At 41.4% G+C, this 16910-nt stretch overlaps 1 long non-coding RNA gene across 1 annotated transcript in view; it reads left to right on the forward strand.

The window, feature by feature from the left end:
- The first annotated feature begins 3237 nt into the window (after positions 1 to 3237).
- LOC102160870 (uncharacterized) overlaps positions 3238 to 16910 on the forward strand; it is a 90198-nt gene continuing 76525 nt past the window's right edge. The window contains exon 1 of the long non-coding RNA XR_002345104.2: positions 3238 to 3495. This is a non-coding gene — a long non-coding RNA (uncharacterized LOC102160870). The remainder of the gene's footprint in view (positions 3496 to 16910) is intronic.

Raw genomic sequence — 16910 nt, forward strand, 5'->3', positions numbered from 1 at the left:
GGCCATATATGACAAACCCATACTTAACATTCAATAGTGAAAAATTGAAAGTTGTTTCTCTAAGATCAAGAAAGGACAGGATGTTTACTCTTGCTGCTTTTATCAACACAGTACTGGTAGTTTTAGCCAGAGCAATTAGACAAGAAAAAGAAATAAAAATCATTCAAATTGGAAAGGAAAGAGTAAAATTGTCATTGTTATAGATTGCATAATCTTACATATAGAAACCCTAAAGACTCCAACAAAATATCATGGAAATAATAAACAAGTAAAGTTGCAGGGTACAAAATCAATGTAGAAAAATCCCTTTGTATACAATAACAACAAACTATCTGAAAGAGAAATTAAGGAAATAGTCCCATTTACAAAAGCATCAAAAATAATAAAATACTTAAGAATAAATATAATGAAGGAGGTAAGAGACATGTACACTGAAAGCTGTAAGATAGTGATTTACAAAATTAAAGAAAACACAAATAAATGGAAAAATATCATATGTTCATGGAATGGAAGAATTAATATTGTTAAAATGTCCATGCTACCCAAAGCAATCCATATATTCAATGCAATCTCTATCAAATGCAAATGACATTTGACATAAATAGAAAAAACAACACTAAAATTGAAATGGAAGAACAGAAGAACCAGAATAGACAAAGGAAACCTAAGAAAGATGAAGAAGTGATCACCTTCACTAATCATCAGAGGAAGAGAAATCAAAACCAAAATAAATATAACCTCGCTTCTGTAGGATACCTTTTATTCTAAAGAAACATAAAATATAAAAAATGTTGGTGAAGATGTAGAGAAAGGGAATTCTTGTGCACCGTTGGTGGGAATGTAAATTGATACAACCATTGTGGAAAATAATACTGTGGTTTTTATTTCTTTCTCTCTTTTTTTGTCTTTTTATGGGTGCTCCCATGGCATATGGAGGTTCCCTGGCTAGGGATCAAATAAGAGCTCTAGCCGCTGGCCTACACCACAACAACAGCAACACAGGATCCAAGTTGCCTCTGCGACCTACTCACAGCCCATGGCAATGCCAGATCCTTAACCCACTGACGAAGGCCAGGGATTGAACCTGTGTCCTCATAGATGATGGATTCATTTCCACTGAGCCACAATGGGAACTACATAATTGTGGTTTTTCTAAAAAACTGAAAGCAGAACTGCCATGTGCCTCAAGCTTGAGGTTGGGGGAAATGAAGAGATATTGGTCAAAGGGCATAAACTTTAATTTATGAGATGTGTAAGATCTGTGGATATAATGCATAGTGACTTATAGTTAATAATATTGTATTATATACCCGAAATTTCCAAAGACAGTGAATCTTTAGCTTTCTAACCACACATAATGTTAACTATGTGAGGTGATATACATGTTAGTTAACTTGATTCCATAATTATTTCACAATATATATGTATTTCAAATTATCTGCTGAATAGCATTGAGAACTATGTCTAGATACTCATGTTGCAACAGAAGAAAGGGTGGGGGAAAAACTGTAATTGCAATGTATACATCTAAGGATAACCTGACCCCCTTGCTGTACAGTGGGAAAATAAAAAAAAACCCACAAAAAAACCAAATTATCACATTGCATACATTAAATATACACAATTTTATATGTCAATAAAACCTCAATAAAGCTGGGGAAAAAATAGCCTTATAATGGTTACTGAGTATAGTGATATTTAAAGGGATAACTTTTTTTGGAAATTTGTATATGGTGCATGTGGAATTTTCTTTAGCTATATTTGTTGAGTTCTTGATATAAGATAGATTGGTGCATAAGCAACAGAGGATATCAGTGTGAAATTCAGTATTTAGCAGTGTGTATTGCCAGTATTATTTTGTTGACTGATATATATTGGAATTCTATTTAATAAAAGTAGGTTGTGTGGTACAATGTACAGTGATAAATTTGTGAAACTCTGTCCTGGAAGTGTATAATGGATTTACTAAAGTCTTTACTGATATGTACTAAAATTCTGTGTTTAAGAGAGCTAAATATGTGCATTAATGATTCTAGAAAACATAGAAGGAAAACCTCATGACAGTAGATTTAGCAATGATGTCTTGGATGTGACACCAAAAGCACAGGAGGCAAAATAAACAAAGAGATAAATTAAACTACATTAAAATTTAAAGCTTCTTCCTTAGTTTCTTCCTCCCCAGTTGTGTGAAGAAGGTAATGAAGTCCATATGCCTTACCAGTTTATCACTAGGAAAAAAAAATACCCATCAGAGAGGCAGCAATAAATGTGATTCATGAGGTTATCTATTACTGGAAATTCATCATTTGAGTTCAAAAGATGTTGATGGAAAGTAAGTATAAAATTTAGACCTTCCTATTTTTATTAAAGTATATTTATTTATATTACAAATTATATGATATATATTGTAATATATACTATATAGTATATAACTTATACTAGGTGGTATATTATATACTATATAATCACAGGAAATGGGACCTGTAAGGAGGAAATTCTGTGAGATTTTCATATGATGCCTTTCTAGCCTCTTATGAGCAAACTACTAGTCAGTCCTTGCTTCTATCACCCCCACCAGCACACTGGGAAGCTGAGGGTATGAAGAGCCAAGTGACCCACCCAGAAGCACAGATGTGGCAGATGTGGGGCCCCAGATTGAGGTCTACACCTCCCACCCACCCAGGTTGACTGCCCACTCCCTGCAGGTTCCATGTCCCTTCTCTGAGGGGACCGGCTCACAGAGCCTCCTCTTAGGGAGATTCACTTTGCAAACCTTCGCTTCACTGGGATTCATGTTACAAATCCCTTCATTTGATGGGATATATCTTACAATCCTGTTTTGGGGTGATCCAGGAGGCTTATCCCCCTGAAGTGGGTTCAGCCCCATGTCACCAGGGCAGCTTTCCTGAGTCACACTCACTTGCTCATCCATTCCCAGCTCAGACCCTCAGTCTTCCTCTCATGAGGAGAAATTTTTCTTGAAATTGTCTTCCACTCGTGAACCAGTTAAATGATTAGAAAGCAAGCCAGAGCTGCAGCCCCTTGCCTATCCTGACCATCAGGACCCACACCTGTTCCTTGGATCTAGCCCACGCAGCAAGGCCTGTTTTCTTCAACTATGAGCCTGGGGTGGGCAAGGATTGGCTGACCTGGGCAGCGTGACCCTGTTGGCCAGCCCTTCCCAGGTGTGCTGGGTTGAGTTGTGTATACATAACCCCTCCAGCAGTGAGAGCACCTGCAGCTGTACCTGATGCCATACTTCCAGCCTTGTCTGTAGCCCCTGGGCTGGGCTGGTGGGAAGGAGTGAGGGGCCGCGGCCTTGTGGGTGGCCAGGTCTGAGTGGGCCTCTTTTGGACCTTCTGCCAGATTTGCTGCGTGAACTACGTGCTAAGGAAGAGGATGTGTCACCTGCACCTGCCACTGGAAGTTCTCCCCAGGCAGAGGTGAAGAAGCAAGAAAAATGGCATTGGGGTCTGGACAGGAGAAATAACTCAGGTAGGCAAATGAAAAGCTTCCAGAAGAGCCACCAGGCCAGAACCATCCCGCATGGGCTGCAGATATCAACTTGGCAGGTGCGCTGTCACTGGCGTGGCTCCAAGCCCTCTCCACCAGCCTTTAAAGTCTGCACATATTCAGGTGGTTTACCTGGGAGGGTGGATAAGGTTCAGGAGCAGCTGGCTTGGGGGTCAGCTAATATTTACTCAGAGACCCCTCCCCATAGTCCATCAGCTTCCAGTGAGGATGTTCCTTGCAGGGTCTACTGGCTGCGTAAAAGAAAATTCCCCACCTCTGACCAACCTCAGAATTGTTTATCAGTGTTGTGATTGCCCTCATCAGGTTTTCTATTTTTTCTTTTTTTTTTTTTTTGGCTTTTTATGGCCACACCTGCAGCATATGAATCTTCCCAGACTAGGGGTCAAATTGGAGCTGCAGCTGCTGGCCTACTCCACAGCCACAGCAATTCCAGATCTGAGCTGCATCTGCCACCTACACCACAGCTCAGGGCAACACCGGATCCTTAACCCACTGAGCAAGGCCAGGGATCAAACCTGCATCCTCATAGATCCTAGCTGGGTTCGTTACCACTGAGTCATGACAGGAACTCCCTCATTGGGTTTTCATCTGTGGGTTCTTAATTAGCAGTGTGAATGGTGACATTAAATGTTATCAATCAATGTTGAAATACTTACCTCACATGTACAGGTGTGAGAACCTGGGGGACTGTGGGAAGCTGGCACCCTTAGGGAAGGGCTTCAGATTTGACCCCTTAGCATTCTGGCGTCCAGAGACTGCTTTAGGATTTCTGGGGGCCCAATGCTGACTGCAAGGGTTCTGTAATTTGACCTCTATATGCCTTGAGTAAATCCTACACTTCCAGGATCCTACAGAGCCGGGTCTTTTTGAGGGATCTGAGCCACGTCTGTAACCTACACCACAGCTCATGGCAATGCCAGATCCTTTTTTTTTTTTTTTTTGTCTTTTTGTCTTTTTGCTATTTCTTGGGCCGTTCCCATGGCATATGGAGGTTCCCAGGCTAGGGGTTGAATCGGAGCTGTAGCCACCGACCTACGCCAGAGCCACAGCAACGTGGGATCCGAGCCGCGTCTGCAACCTTCACCACAGCTCATGGCAACGCTGGATCCTTAATCCACTGAGCAAGGGCAGGGACCGAACCCTCAACCTCATGGTTCCTAGTCGGATTCGTTAACCACTGCACCACGGTGGGAACTCCCAGAGCCGGGTCTTTGTGGCTGTTCTGTGGCTTCTCTCATGAATGACCACAAGCTAGGTGACTTAAAAGGCCAGGAATCATCCTCCCCCAGTCCTGGAGACCAGACGTCTGAGATCAAAGTGTTTCAGGGCTGAGGTCTCTCCAGAGGCTCCAGGGGAGGGCTCTTCCTGCCTCTTCCAGGTTCAGGGTGTCCAGGCATCCCAGGCTTATGGCTGCATCCCTCCTATTTCTGCCTTGTCTTCATCACATGGCTTCTCCTCTGTGTCTGTGTCTCCTCTTTTGTCTCTTATCAGGACTCTGACATTGAATTTAGGGCCACTATAACCCAAGATGCCCTCATTTCAACTTCATTTGGAAAGATGCTTTTCCCAGGTATGGTGCTGTTCATGTGTTCTGGGGGACACATCTTTTGGAGCCACCATTCAACCCATTCTCTGTGTATAAAATAACCCTAATTTAAACAGATGATGAAGGTCCCATATAGATTGGTACAGACAGCAGCCATATGAATGGGTGTCTGGGGGGAATGAGGACCCTGGAAACACCTGGGAAGGATCAAGGCCTGGCTTCATCAGAAGATGAGCTCTTCTACCACAGGCTGTGAAAACAGCCACTCTACCCTGTCCATGGAGAGGGACCTAGTGCTAAGTCCAGGAGTGGTACCTTGCAAAGCTGGCCCCTCTGAGAGTTCATCATCAATAGCATCAGGCAGAGTTCCTGTCGTGGTTCAGTGGAAGTGAATCTGACTAGTATCCATGAGAATGCAGGTTTGATCCCTGGCCTTGCTCAGTGGTTAAAGATCCAGCATTGCCATGAGCTATGGTGTGTGGATCACAGATGTGGCTTGGATCTGGCATTGTTGTAGCTGTGGTGTAGGCTGGTGGCTACAACTCTGAATCAACCCCTAGCCTGGGAACCTCCATGTGCCAAGGGTGCAGTCCTAAAAAGACAAAGAAAAAAATATCATCAGGCAACCAATAACTATAGGCTTGGAGGAATAGATTTCTGGCAGGTGATAGCACTGTCTTTTTACACTCAGCAAGACTAGAATAGGAAGGTTTGAAGAAGAGTTTGGGAGATTGCTAAGCTTGGTTGTCTAGGAAATTTCTTCTCTGAGCTGAAGGCAGAGCTTATTGAGCTGAACTCCACGGATTGTTTAAAGGTGCTGCCCCCGGGAGTTCCCATAGTGGCTCAGGAGTAATGAAACCAACTAGTTTCATCCATGAGGATGTGGGTACAATCCCTGGCCTTTCTCAGTGGGTTAAGGGATCTGGTTTTGCTGTGAACTGTGGTATCTAAATTGAGAACAAAATTAGGACTTTATTAGGGTTAGGGCCATTGTTGGACATAGCACAGGGCCTTAGGGGCAGAGTCAGTGCCTTAGTTGGATATAATCAGAGCCTTAGTTAAGCACATATAAGGGACTTATTTGGGGACAGTGCATGACCTTAGTTAGACACAGGATATGGCATTCGTTAGGGAAGGAACAGGGCTTTAGGTCTGGATAGTATAGGACCTTAGGTTGGAAGAGTGAATTGCCTCTGTTAGGGACACCATCCTATTCTTACGTAGGAACAAATTCAGAGAACTGACTTTAGATAGCTGAAGTCATAGGTGGAGACAACTCAGGCCTTTAGATAGGGTTAGTGCTGAGTCTTATTTAGAGAAGGAGTCAGGTCATTAATTTGAGACAGTTCAAAGCATGAGTTAGGGTTAGTGCAGAGCCTTAGGTAGGGACATGCCAGGGTCTTATTTGAAAACAGTGCAGGGACTTAGTTTAGGATAGGATCAAGGTTTTAGTTAGAGACAACTCAGGGTTTTAGTTAGGGACATTCCAGGGTCTTGGAAAGGGATAGCACAGGGCCATAGTTAGGGAAAGAATCAGGACATTAGTTGGAGAGAGCTCAGGGAGATAATGAGGGCCAATGTAGACCCTTAGGGACAGTGTAGAACCTTCATTAGGGACAGTGCCAGGGTCTTAGGGACAGTGTAGGGGCTTAGGACAAGTGTCAGGGCCTTAGTTGGAGACTGCTTAGGGACTTAGGAACAGAGTCAGATCCTTAGTTGGAAATAACTCAGGGCCTTAGATGGAGATAATCAGGACCTTCATTAGGACAGGTAAGGGTCTTAGTTAAGAACAAATAAGTGTCTTAGGACAGTGAAGGGACTGAGTTGGGCATAGGGTCAGGGTCTTAGTTAAAACAGCAAGAGCCATAGTTAGGGTCAAAACTGGTCATTAGTTAAGGACAGTGCATGGCCTTAGGAACAGGGCTATGTCTAAGTACTTTTCCTAGGGACAGATTTAGGGCCATGGTTGGACATAGCACAGTGCTTTAGTAAGGGACATTGTTGGGATCTTATTTAAGGACACATAAGGGCCTTAGGGGCAGTGTAGGACTTTAGTTAGGCTCACTGTTAGGGCATTAATAGGAGACAGCTCAGAACATGAGTTAGGGTTAGTGTAGGGACAGACAGGGCCTTATTTAGGGACAATGCAGGGCCCAAGTTTGAGAATCAAGGCATCACTGAGAAAGCTCAGGATTTTAGTTAAAAAACATCCTGGGGCATTAGTTAGGGATAGGTCAGGGCACCCCATAATTTGGGAGTCAGGATGTTGTTGTAGAGAGCTCAGTGTAATAAGGGCAGTGTAAGGCCTTAGTTAGGAATAGAGCCAGGACCTTAATTATGGAGAGCACAGGATCTTATTTGGAGATAGAATAGGGACTTAGATAGGGATGGTGTAAGGCCCTAATTAGGGATAGCCCTGGGCATTAGTTAGGAACAAGGCATGGCCTTAAAAACAGTGCAGAGTCTACTTTGATAACAGCACTAAGACTTTTCTTAGAGATGGTGTCAGGCTGGTTGGACAATAGTACAGGATATTAGTTAGGGAGAGAGTCAGATCCTTAGTTGTAGATAACTCAGGGTCTTGCTTAAGGACACAAAGTGGCCTTACCTGGGGACAATGCATACCCTTACAGACAGATTGTGGTATTGCTGGGGAAGGAACAGGGCTTTAGGTAACACCATTACACAGCATTAGTTTGGAAGACTGAAGGGCCTCAATATCCTTACTTAGGGACAAAATCAGGGCCTTTACTAGAGAAAGCTGGAGGTCTTACTTAGAGATAGCCTAGGGCTATAGTTTGGGAGAAGGCCAGGCTTTAGTTAGTAAATGAGTTAGGACCTTTATTGGAAATACCTTATTTTTTTTAATAGCAGCTCCATTACTTTATTACTTATAAGATATTGTATTGAAATCTATATTCTTATTTAATACTCACAAGGATAAGTTCTACACTATTTAATATTTAAGCTTTGTGAATGATGATGCCAAAACCTAAGTGGTTAAGTAACTTACCCTAAATGACACAGCTAGTAAATCAAAGATTTTAGATTTGAACCCAGATCTACTTGACACCATAGTCCAGGCTTTTAAAACTGTGGTGCTTCTTTGTAGTGGTGGAATGCAATGAGCATTAAGGACTTGATTTGCACTCCAGATAGTTTTTTTTTTCCTCCCCGCTGTACAGCATGGGGATCAAGTTACTATTACATGTATACATTTTCCCCCCACCCTTCGTTCTGTTGCAATATGAGTATCTAGACATAGTTCTCAAGGCTACTCAGCAGGATCTCCTTGTAAATCTATTCTAAGTTGTATCTGATAACTCCAGGCTCCGGATCCTTCCCACTTCCTCCCTCTCCCGTTGGGCAGCCACAAGTCTCTTCTCCAAGTCCATGATTTTCTTTTCTGTGGAGATGTTCATTTGTGCTGGATATTAGATTCCAGTTATAAGTGATATCATATGGTATTTGTCTTTCTGACTCATTTCACTCAGTCTCTAGTTCCATCCCAGATAGCTTTGAAGTTAATATAGACAGAAGTAAAAAATATAGAACACACTCATAAAATACATTATAGCTATTAAAATTAGTGCATCAACATGAATACATTACAAAAAAATGTTGAGTGAAAAAGTTACAAAACAACATATACAGTACAACATTATTTATATAGACTCTCAAACATGCAAAATAAAATGAGAAATTACTTAGGGATGTATATGGACATTCCCATGAGTGGGAATAAGCTATATAGCAAATGAAGTTAAAATAATTACCTCTGAGGAGTGAGGGAAAAGACTAAAGTTGAAGAAAGTTCAAAGGGGCTTTATACATCTGTGTGATATTTTGGTTCTTTAGAGAGAAAGAATCCAAGGCAAAGATTACTAAAATGATAATAAGCCTTTTAAAAGGTGTGGATACATATATTTTCTACATTTTTAAAAGTTTTTTTCCATTATAGGTGATTTACTTGTTCTGTGAATTTCTACTGTATAGCAAAGTGACCCAGTCATATATATATATATATATATTCTTACATTATCCTCCATCATGTTCCATCACAAGTGATTACAGTTCCTTTGCTATACAGCAGGATCTCATTGCTTATATCCACTCCAAATGCTATAGTTTGCATCTATTGACTTCAAACGACCAGTCCATCCCATTCCCTCCCCCTCCCCTTTGGTAACCACAAGTCTGTTCCAAGTCTGTGAATTTCTTTTCTGTAGAAAGGTTCATTTGTGCCATATATTAGATTCCAAATGTAAGTGATATCGTATTTGTCTGTTTCTTTTTTTTTGTATTTGTTCTTTTTTTTATTGCTCAATGAATTTACTACATTTATAGTTGAACAATGATCATCACAATCCAATTTTATAGGATTTCCATCCCACAACCCCAGCGCATGCCCTACCCCCTGAACTGTCTCCTTTGGAAAACATAAGTTTTTCAAAGTCTGTGAGTCAGCATCTGTTCTGCAAAGAAGTTCATTCTGTCCTTTTTTTAGATTCCACATGTCGGTGATAGCATTTGATGTTGGTGTCTCATTGTCTGAGTTCACTTAGCATGATAATTTCTAGGTCTATCCATGTTGCTAAAAATGTTGGGATTTCATTCCTTTCAATGGCTGAGTAATATTCCATTGTGTATATGTATCGCATCTTCTTGATCCACTCCTCTGTCAATGGACATTTAGGTTGTTTCCATGTCTTGGCTATTGCAAATAGTGCTGCAATGAACATTGGAGTTCATGTGTCTTTGTGAGTTGTGGTTTTCTCTGGGTAGATGCCCAGGAGTGGGACTGCTGGATCAAATGGCAGTTGTATTTTTAGTTTTCTGAGGAATCTCCATGCTGTTTTTGGAAATACCTTAGAGCATGAATTAGTGTTAGTCTAGGGACATAGGTTTGGGACATCCCATGGCCATATTTAGGGATATTGCAGGGCCTTAGGGATATAATCAAGGCCTTAGATAATGCTCCTTGTTTTAGTTAAGGACAGCCCAGGGCCACAGTTACAAGATGTGTCAGGGATTTAGTTGGAGAGAGCTCAGAGTGATAGTTAGGGACAGTGCCAGGGCCTTAATTAGGCACACAGAAGGGGCCTTAGTTAGAGATAGAATAGTTATTAAAGTAGGGACAGTGTCAGGGCCTCTTTTAGGGATAACCCAATGCTATTGATATCAGGGATATCTTATATTCCCTGATATTAGAAAAATAGGTCCTTGGATATAGACAGCACAGTTACCTAAGTTAGACACACTATCAGGGCTTTAGTTGGCAATCCGATAGGGATGAAAGTAGGGTCAGTGTCAGGGTATCTTTTAGGGATAGCCCAGGGCCTTATTTAAAGGCAGATAGAGATTTAGGCAAATTGTCAGGCCTTAGTTGAAGATAGCTTAGGAACTAAAGTAGGAACAGTTTTAGGGCCTAATTAAGGGGTAGCCCATGGCCTTAGGGATAGTGCAGGGTTTTAATACTGGAGAGAATCATGGCCATAGTTAGAGAAAGGTCAGTGTTTTAGTTAGGGACATCCCAGTGACATAGTTAGGGAAAGAGAATGGCAATTGGATAAAGCTCAGAGTGACAGGGACAGCACAGGGCCTTAGTCATAGTATTGTGGCCTTAATTGGAGACAGCTTAGGTAATTATTTAGGGAAACTGTCAGGGGCTCATTAAAGGAGACCCCAGGGCCTTAGTTAGGGAAAACACAGGGCCCAAGTTAGGAAGAGCATTTGGAATTTACTTAGAGGTAGAGTCAGGGCCTTATTTATGGACTCATAATGGTCCTAATGTGGGACATGTAAGGGCCTCAGGGACAGCATTAAGACTTAGGGACAGAGTCAGGGCCATAGTTGGAAAAAGCTCAAGGTTTTAGATGGAGATAATTAAGGCCTTAGTTAAGGATACATAAAGGTATTGGTTTGGACAGTTCAGGCTTCAATTAGTAACAATGTAGCTCCTGAGTTAGGCACATTTTCAGGTACTTAGTTATAGACAGAAAAGGCCTTCATTAGGGATATAACTGGGCCTTAGTTAAAGAGAGTGCATGACTTTAGGAAGAGTTCAGGGTCTAAGTTGAGGACGGCATTAGGACTTTTCTTAGGGACAGGATTAGGGCCATTAGTTGGCCATAGTGAGGGTCTTAGGGGCAGAGTCAAAGACTTAGTTGGAGATAACTTAGGGCATTAATTTAGGTCACATATGGGTCTCAGTTAAGGATGCGTAAGGTTCTTAATTGTGGACAATGCCTTAGGAATAGTGCAGAGTCTAAGTTGAGGCCAGAGTTAGGACTTTTCCTAGGAGCAGAGTCAGAGCCATATTTGGCATAACGTGGGGCCTTAGGGCCAGTGTCAAGGCTTTAGCTGGGGATGATCAGGGTTAGGGACAGTGCATGGCCTTAATTAGGGACAGAGCATGGCATTAATTAGGGAATGAACAGGGCTTTAGGTAGGGACAGCACACAACCTTAGTTTAGAAGAGAGAAGGGCCTTGATTAGGGACAATATCAGGTCCTGAGGGACAGAGTCAGGGCCTTTACTAGAGATAGCCAAAGGCCTTAGTTGGAGAGAGGGCATTACTAAGGGACAGGCCTGGCCTAAGTTAGGGAAAGAGTAAAGGGCTTAAATGGAGACAGTTCAGAGTGTGAGTTATAGTCAGTGCAAGGCTTTAGGTAGGGACATCCCAGGTCCTTATTTAGGGCCAGTGTAGGGTGTTAGTTCAAGAGAGAACCAAGGCCTTAGGGAAAGCTCTGGATTTTAGTTAGGGACAGCCCAGTTACATCATTAGTGAGAATCAGGATGATATTTGGAGAGCTCAAAGTGATAGGGACAGTGTCACTAATTACACCTAAGTATTTCTAAATAAGACCCTGAACTGTCCCTAATAAAGGCATTAAGTTCTTGGGACTCACCAGGCTTCCAGCTTCAAGACAACATGGGGCAGCATCCATGCTGACAGGAGCTGGGAGCTGGTTTCCTGACAACCAAGACAATGCCAGGAGGAAAAGGTGAGGAGAGGTTAGGAGAAGCTTCCTGTGTGCAACTGACTGCTGGGGGGGGGTCTGTTTTCAGACGAGAAACAAAGGGCTTGATGTGGAAAACTGGGCTTTATTCAGCTTTGTGTGCAGTGTAGACAGCATATGGTACATGGTATCCAGTTTTCCCAGCACTGTTTATTGTGGGGACTATCCTTCCCTGGATTGGAAGAGTAGATATCAAAATGACTATACTACCTAAGGCAATCTACAGATTCAATACAATCCCTATCAAATTACCAAGGACACTTTTCACAGAACTCAAACAAAATATTTGAAAGGTTGCTTGGAAGCATAAAAGACCCAAAGCAGCCAAAGACATCCTGACAAAGAAAAATGGAACTGGAGGAATCAGGCTCCTGGACTTCAGACTATACTACAAAGCAACAATCATCAAAACCGCATGGTACTGGCACAAAGACAGACATACAGATCAGTGGAACAGGATAGAAAGCCCAGAATTAAACCCATGCACCTACAGCCAACTCATCTATGACAAAGGAGGCAAGAATATACTATGGACAAAGGATAGCTTGTTCAATAAGTGGTGCTGGGAAAACTGGACAGCCACACGGAAAAGAATGAAACTAGAACATTCCCTAACACCATACAAAAAAATAAACTCCAAATGGATTAAAGACCTAGATATAAGACCAGACACTATCAAACTCTTAGAGGAACACATAGGCCAAACACTCTCTGTCTTAAATCACAGCAACATCTTCCCAGATCCACCTCTTAGAGTAATGACAGTAAAAACAAAAATAAACAAATGGGACCTAATCAAACAAAAGTTTCTGCACAGCAAAGGAAACCCTAAACAACACAAAAAGACAACCCACAGAATGGGAGACAATCTTTGCAAGTGAATCAACTGACAAGGGATTCATCTTCAAAACTGATAAACACCCTCTGCAGCTCCATACCAAAAAAACAAACAACCCCATCCAAAAGTGGGCAGAAGATCTAAACAGACAGTTCTCCAAAGAAGACATACAGATGGCCAAAAAACACATGAAAAGATGTTCAACATCACTCATTATTAGAGAAATGCACATCAAAACCGCTCTGAGGTACAACCTTACACTGGACAGAATGGCCATCATCCAAAAGTCTACAAACAATAACTGCTGGAGAAGGTGTGGAGAAAAAGGAACCCCATAACACTGTTGGTGGGGTTGTAAATTGGTGCAACCATTGTGGAAAACAGTATGGAGATTCCTCAGAAAACTAAAAATAGGATCCAGCAATCCCACTCCTGGGCATCTACCCAGAGAAAACCACGACTCACAAAGACACATGTACTCCGATGTTCATTGCAGCACTATTTGCAATAGCCAAGACATGGAAACAACCTAAATGTCCATTGACAGAGGAGTGGATCAAGAAGAAGTGGTACATATACACAATGGAATATTACTCAGCCATTGAAAGGAAGAAAATACTGGCAGTTTTAGCAAGATGGTTGGACCTAGGAATTATCATGCTAAGTGAAGTCAGTCAGACAGTGAGACACCAACATCAAATGCTATCACCGACATGTGGAATCTAAAAAAAGGACAGACTGGTCTTCTTTGCAGAACAGATGCTGACTCACAGACTTTGAAAAACTTTTGGTCTCTGGAGGAGACAGTTTGGGGAGTGGGGGAATATGTTTGGGTTGTGGGATGGAAATCCTATGAAATTGGATTGTGATGATCCAATTTATCACAGATGTAATAAATTCATTGAGTAATAATAATAAAAAAACCCAATATTCTTCCAATTCAGGAGCATGTAATAGCTTTCCGATTTTTAAAATCCTCTTTTATGTCCTTTACTAATGTTTTGTAGTTCTTAGCATGTAAGTCTTTCACATTCTTGGTCAGGTTTATTCCTAGGTATTTAATTTTTGGGGGTGTAATTTAAAAAAGTATGTTATTTATATTCCTTTTCTAACATTTCATTTTTAGTATACAGAAATGCGACTGATTTCTGAATGTTAATCTTGTATCCTGCTACTCTGTTGAATTAGTTGATCAGTTCAAGTAGTTTTTGTGTGGAATCCTTAGGGTTGGGTTTTCTATAGGGTAGTATCATGTCATCTGCATAGAGTGACAATTTTACCTCTTCTCTTCCAATTTGGATAAATTTTATTTCTTTTGTTTGTCTGATTCATATGTATAGAACTTCCAATACTATGTTGAATAACAGAGGTGAGAGTGGGCATCCTTGTTTTGTTTCGGATTTTAGTGGGAAGTCTATCAGCTTTTCTCTGTTGAGTATTATATTGGCTGTGGGTTTGTCATTAATGGCTTCTATCATGTTGAGATATGGTCCCTCTATACTCAACTTGAAAAGAGTTTTTATCATGAATGAATGTTGGATTTTGTCAAATGCTTTTTCTGTGTCTGTTGAGATGGCCATGTGGTTTTTGACTTTTCCTTTGTTAATGCAGCATATGACATTGATTGATTTGCAAATGTTGAACAACCTTTGTGACCATCAGATGAATTCCGCTTGGTTGTTGTGTGTGATCTTTTTTATTTGTTGTTGGACTCATTCCCAGGGGATTGAGGGCAACAGGTGGTGCTTGGTTTCAGTGTTGCTCAGCAGTGACCTCTGAAGTCACTGAGGCCGCAGGTGTTGCCTTTTCATGGACGCCTAGTATTGGTGGTTTGTGCCCACCTCTGGAGTCCTAAGTGGCTGCTCTTGGTTTGCACCCACCACCTGTGGCCCACACAAGTGGCACCCCGCTGCCTGAGAGCCCATGAATGCATAGAGAAAGATGTTCCTTTGGCAGCCCCACCCCTCCCCCTCTCAACCTCCCCAACAATGGTGCCTTTCTTTTCCTGCAGGCCTAGTCCTCCTCCTGCACTCTCTTGGCTGTGGCAGTCCACTCCCTAGCCTGTGCTGCACTGCTCCCTAGACCCCTCAGGCTGCTTTCACACAGCCACCCCTAGTCCTCTCCCAAGAACTAACCTCCAAAACCTGAGTCTCAATGCCCAGCCTCCATCCAGTGTCTTAGACTGTGGTGTCCCAGGTAGTGGTACAGATGATCTGTGTGGCTTTCTCTTTTCTTTTCCATCCTCAGTCCAGCTGTTAAGATTTTCTCTGAGGCTTTGAGGTTCCCTCTCTGTTCCAGATGATCTCCATATCAGTTAAGTGGCCTCCCAGGGTGCAGATTCCTTTCCTCTTTCACAGCTTCCTTTCAGGAGTGCTGGCCCTCTCCTCATTATTTTTCACTTTTCTCTTTTGTTCTACCCAGTCATGTGGAGGGTTTCTTGCCCTTTTTGGAGGTCTGAGGTCTTCTGCCAGCATTTGGTAGATGTTCTGTGCAAATTATTCTATGTGTAGATGGTTTTTTTTTTTTTGGATGTGTTTTAGGGAGAAATTGAGTGGCACATCTTACTCCTCTGTCATATTGATCATCATATTCTCTTAAACTTTTCTTCTTTTTCTTTTTTTTTTGTATTTCTGCAGTATAAGTTGAGACTTCTCCTTTGTAATTTCCTATTTTGTTTATTTGGGCTCTCCATTTTCTTCTTGGTGAAACTGGCCAGAGGTGTGTCAATTTTGTTTACCCTTACAAAGAATGAACTCTTGGGTTTATTTTTTCTATTGTTTTGTAATCTCTTATTTTATTACTTTCCTCTCTGATCTTTATGATTTCCTTCTGCTAATTTTAGGTTTTGTTTTTTTCTTATTTATCTAATTCTTTTAGGCAGTAGGTCAGAATGTTGATTCGAGATTTTTCTTATTTTTTCAAAAAGGCTTTTATCACTTTGAACTTCCTTCTTAAGAACTGCTTTTGAGGCATACCACAGATTTTGTATGCTTTTTTTTCATTTTATTTGTTTCAAGGTAGTTTTATGTTTGTTTTGATTTCTTTGTTGACCTGCTGTTTTTTAATAGCACGTTGTTAGGTCTCCATGTACTGTTTTTTTCCTCATTTCTTTTCCTGTGGTTGATTTCTTGTTTCATTCCATTGTGGTCAGAGAAGATGCTTGAGATAATTTCTATATTCTTAAACTTGTTGAGGTTAGTTTTGTGCCCTAGTATGTAGTCAGTCCTAGAGAATGTTCTAAGTGCATTTGAAAAGAACGTATATTCTGATTTTTTTTGGATGTAATGTCCTAAAAATATCAATTAGGTGTAACTGTTTTATTGTGTCATTTAGGATCTCTGTTGCCTTATTGATTTTATGTCTAGAGGATCCATCCTTTGATGTGAGGGTGGCATTAAAATCTAACCCTAACCCTAATCCTTCTATTATTGTATTCTCATCAAATTCTCTTTTTCTGGGAATTTCCGTGGTGGCTCAGTGGAAATGAATGTGACTAGGATCCATGAGGATGCAGGTTTGATCCCTGGCCTCACTCAGTGGGTTAATGATCTGGTGTTGCTGTGAGTTGTGGTGTAGGTTGCAGATGTGGCTCAGATCTGGCATTGTTGTGGCTATGGTATAGGCCGGGGGCTACAGCTCTGATTCGACCCCTAGCCTGGAAATCTCCATATGCCATGGGTGTGGCCCTAAAAAGACAAAAAAATTTCTCTTTCTCTCTCTCTCTCTTTTTTTTTTTTTTTTGTATTTGAGTACTCCTATATCAGGTGCATATATGTTAATGAGTATAATATCCTCTTCTTGAGTTGATCCTTTTAACATTAAATAGTGTCTTCCTTTATGGCCTTTGTTGTAAAGTATATTTTGTCTGATGTGATTATTGCAACTTCTGCTTTCCTGTCATTACCATTTCCATGAAATATCTTTTTCCATCCCCTCACTTTCAATCTCTGTGTGTCCCTTGCCCTAAGGT

The sequence above is a fragment of the Sus scrofa genome, chromosome 6 (assembly GCF_054392235.1).
Source record: "Sus scrofa isolate SSC_HxYL_T2T_F1_AM1 chromosome 6, Sscrofa_HxYL_maternal_Yorkshire_Landrace_v2.0, whole genome shotgun sequence".
NCBI classification, from domain to species: Eukaryota; Metazoa; Chordata; class Mammalia; order Artiodactyla; family Suidae; genus Sus; species Sus scrofa.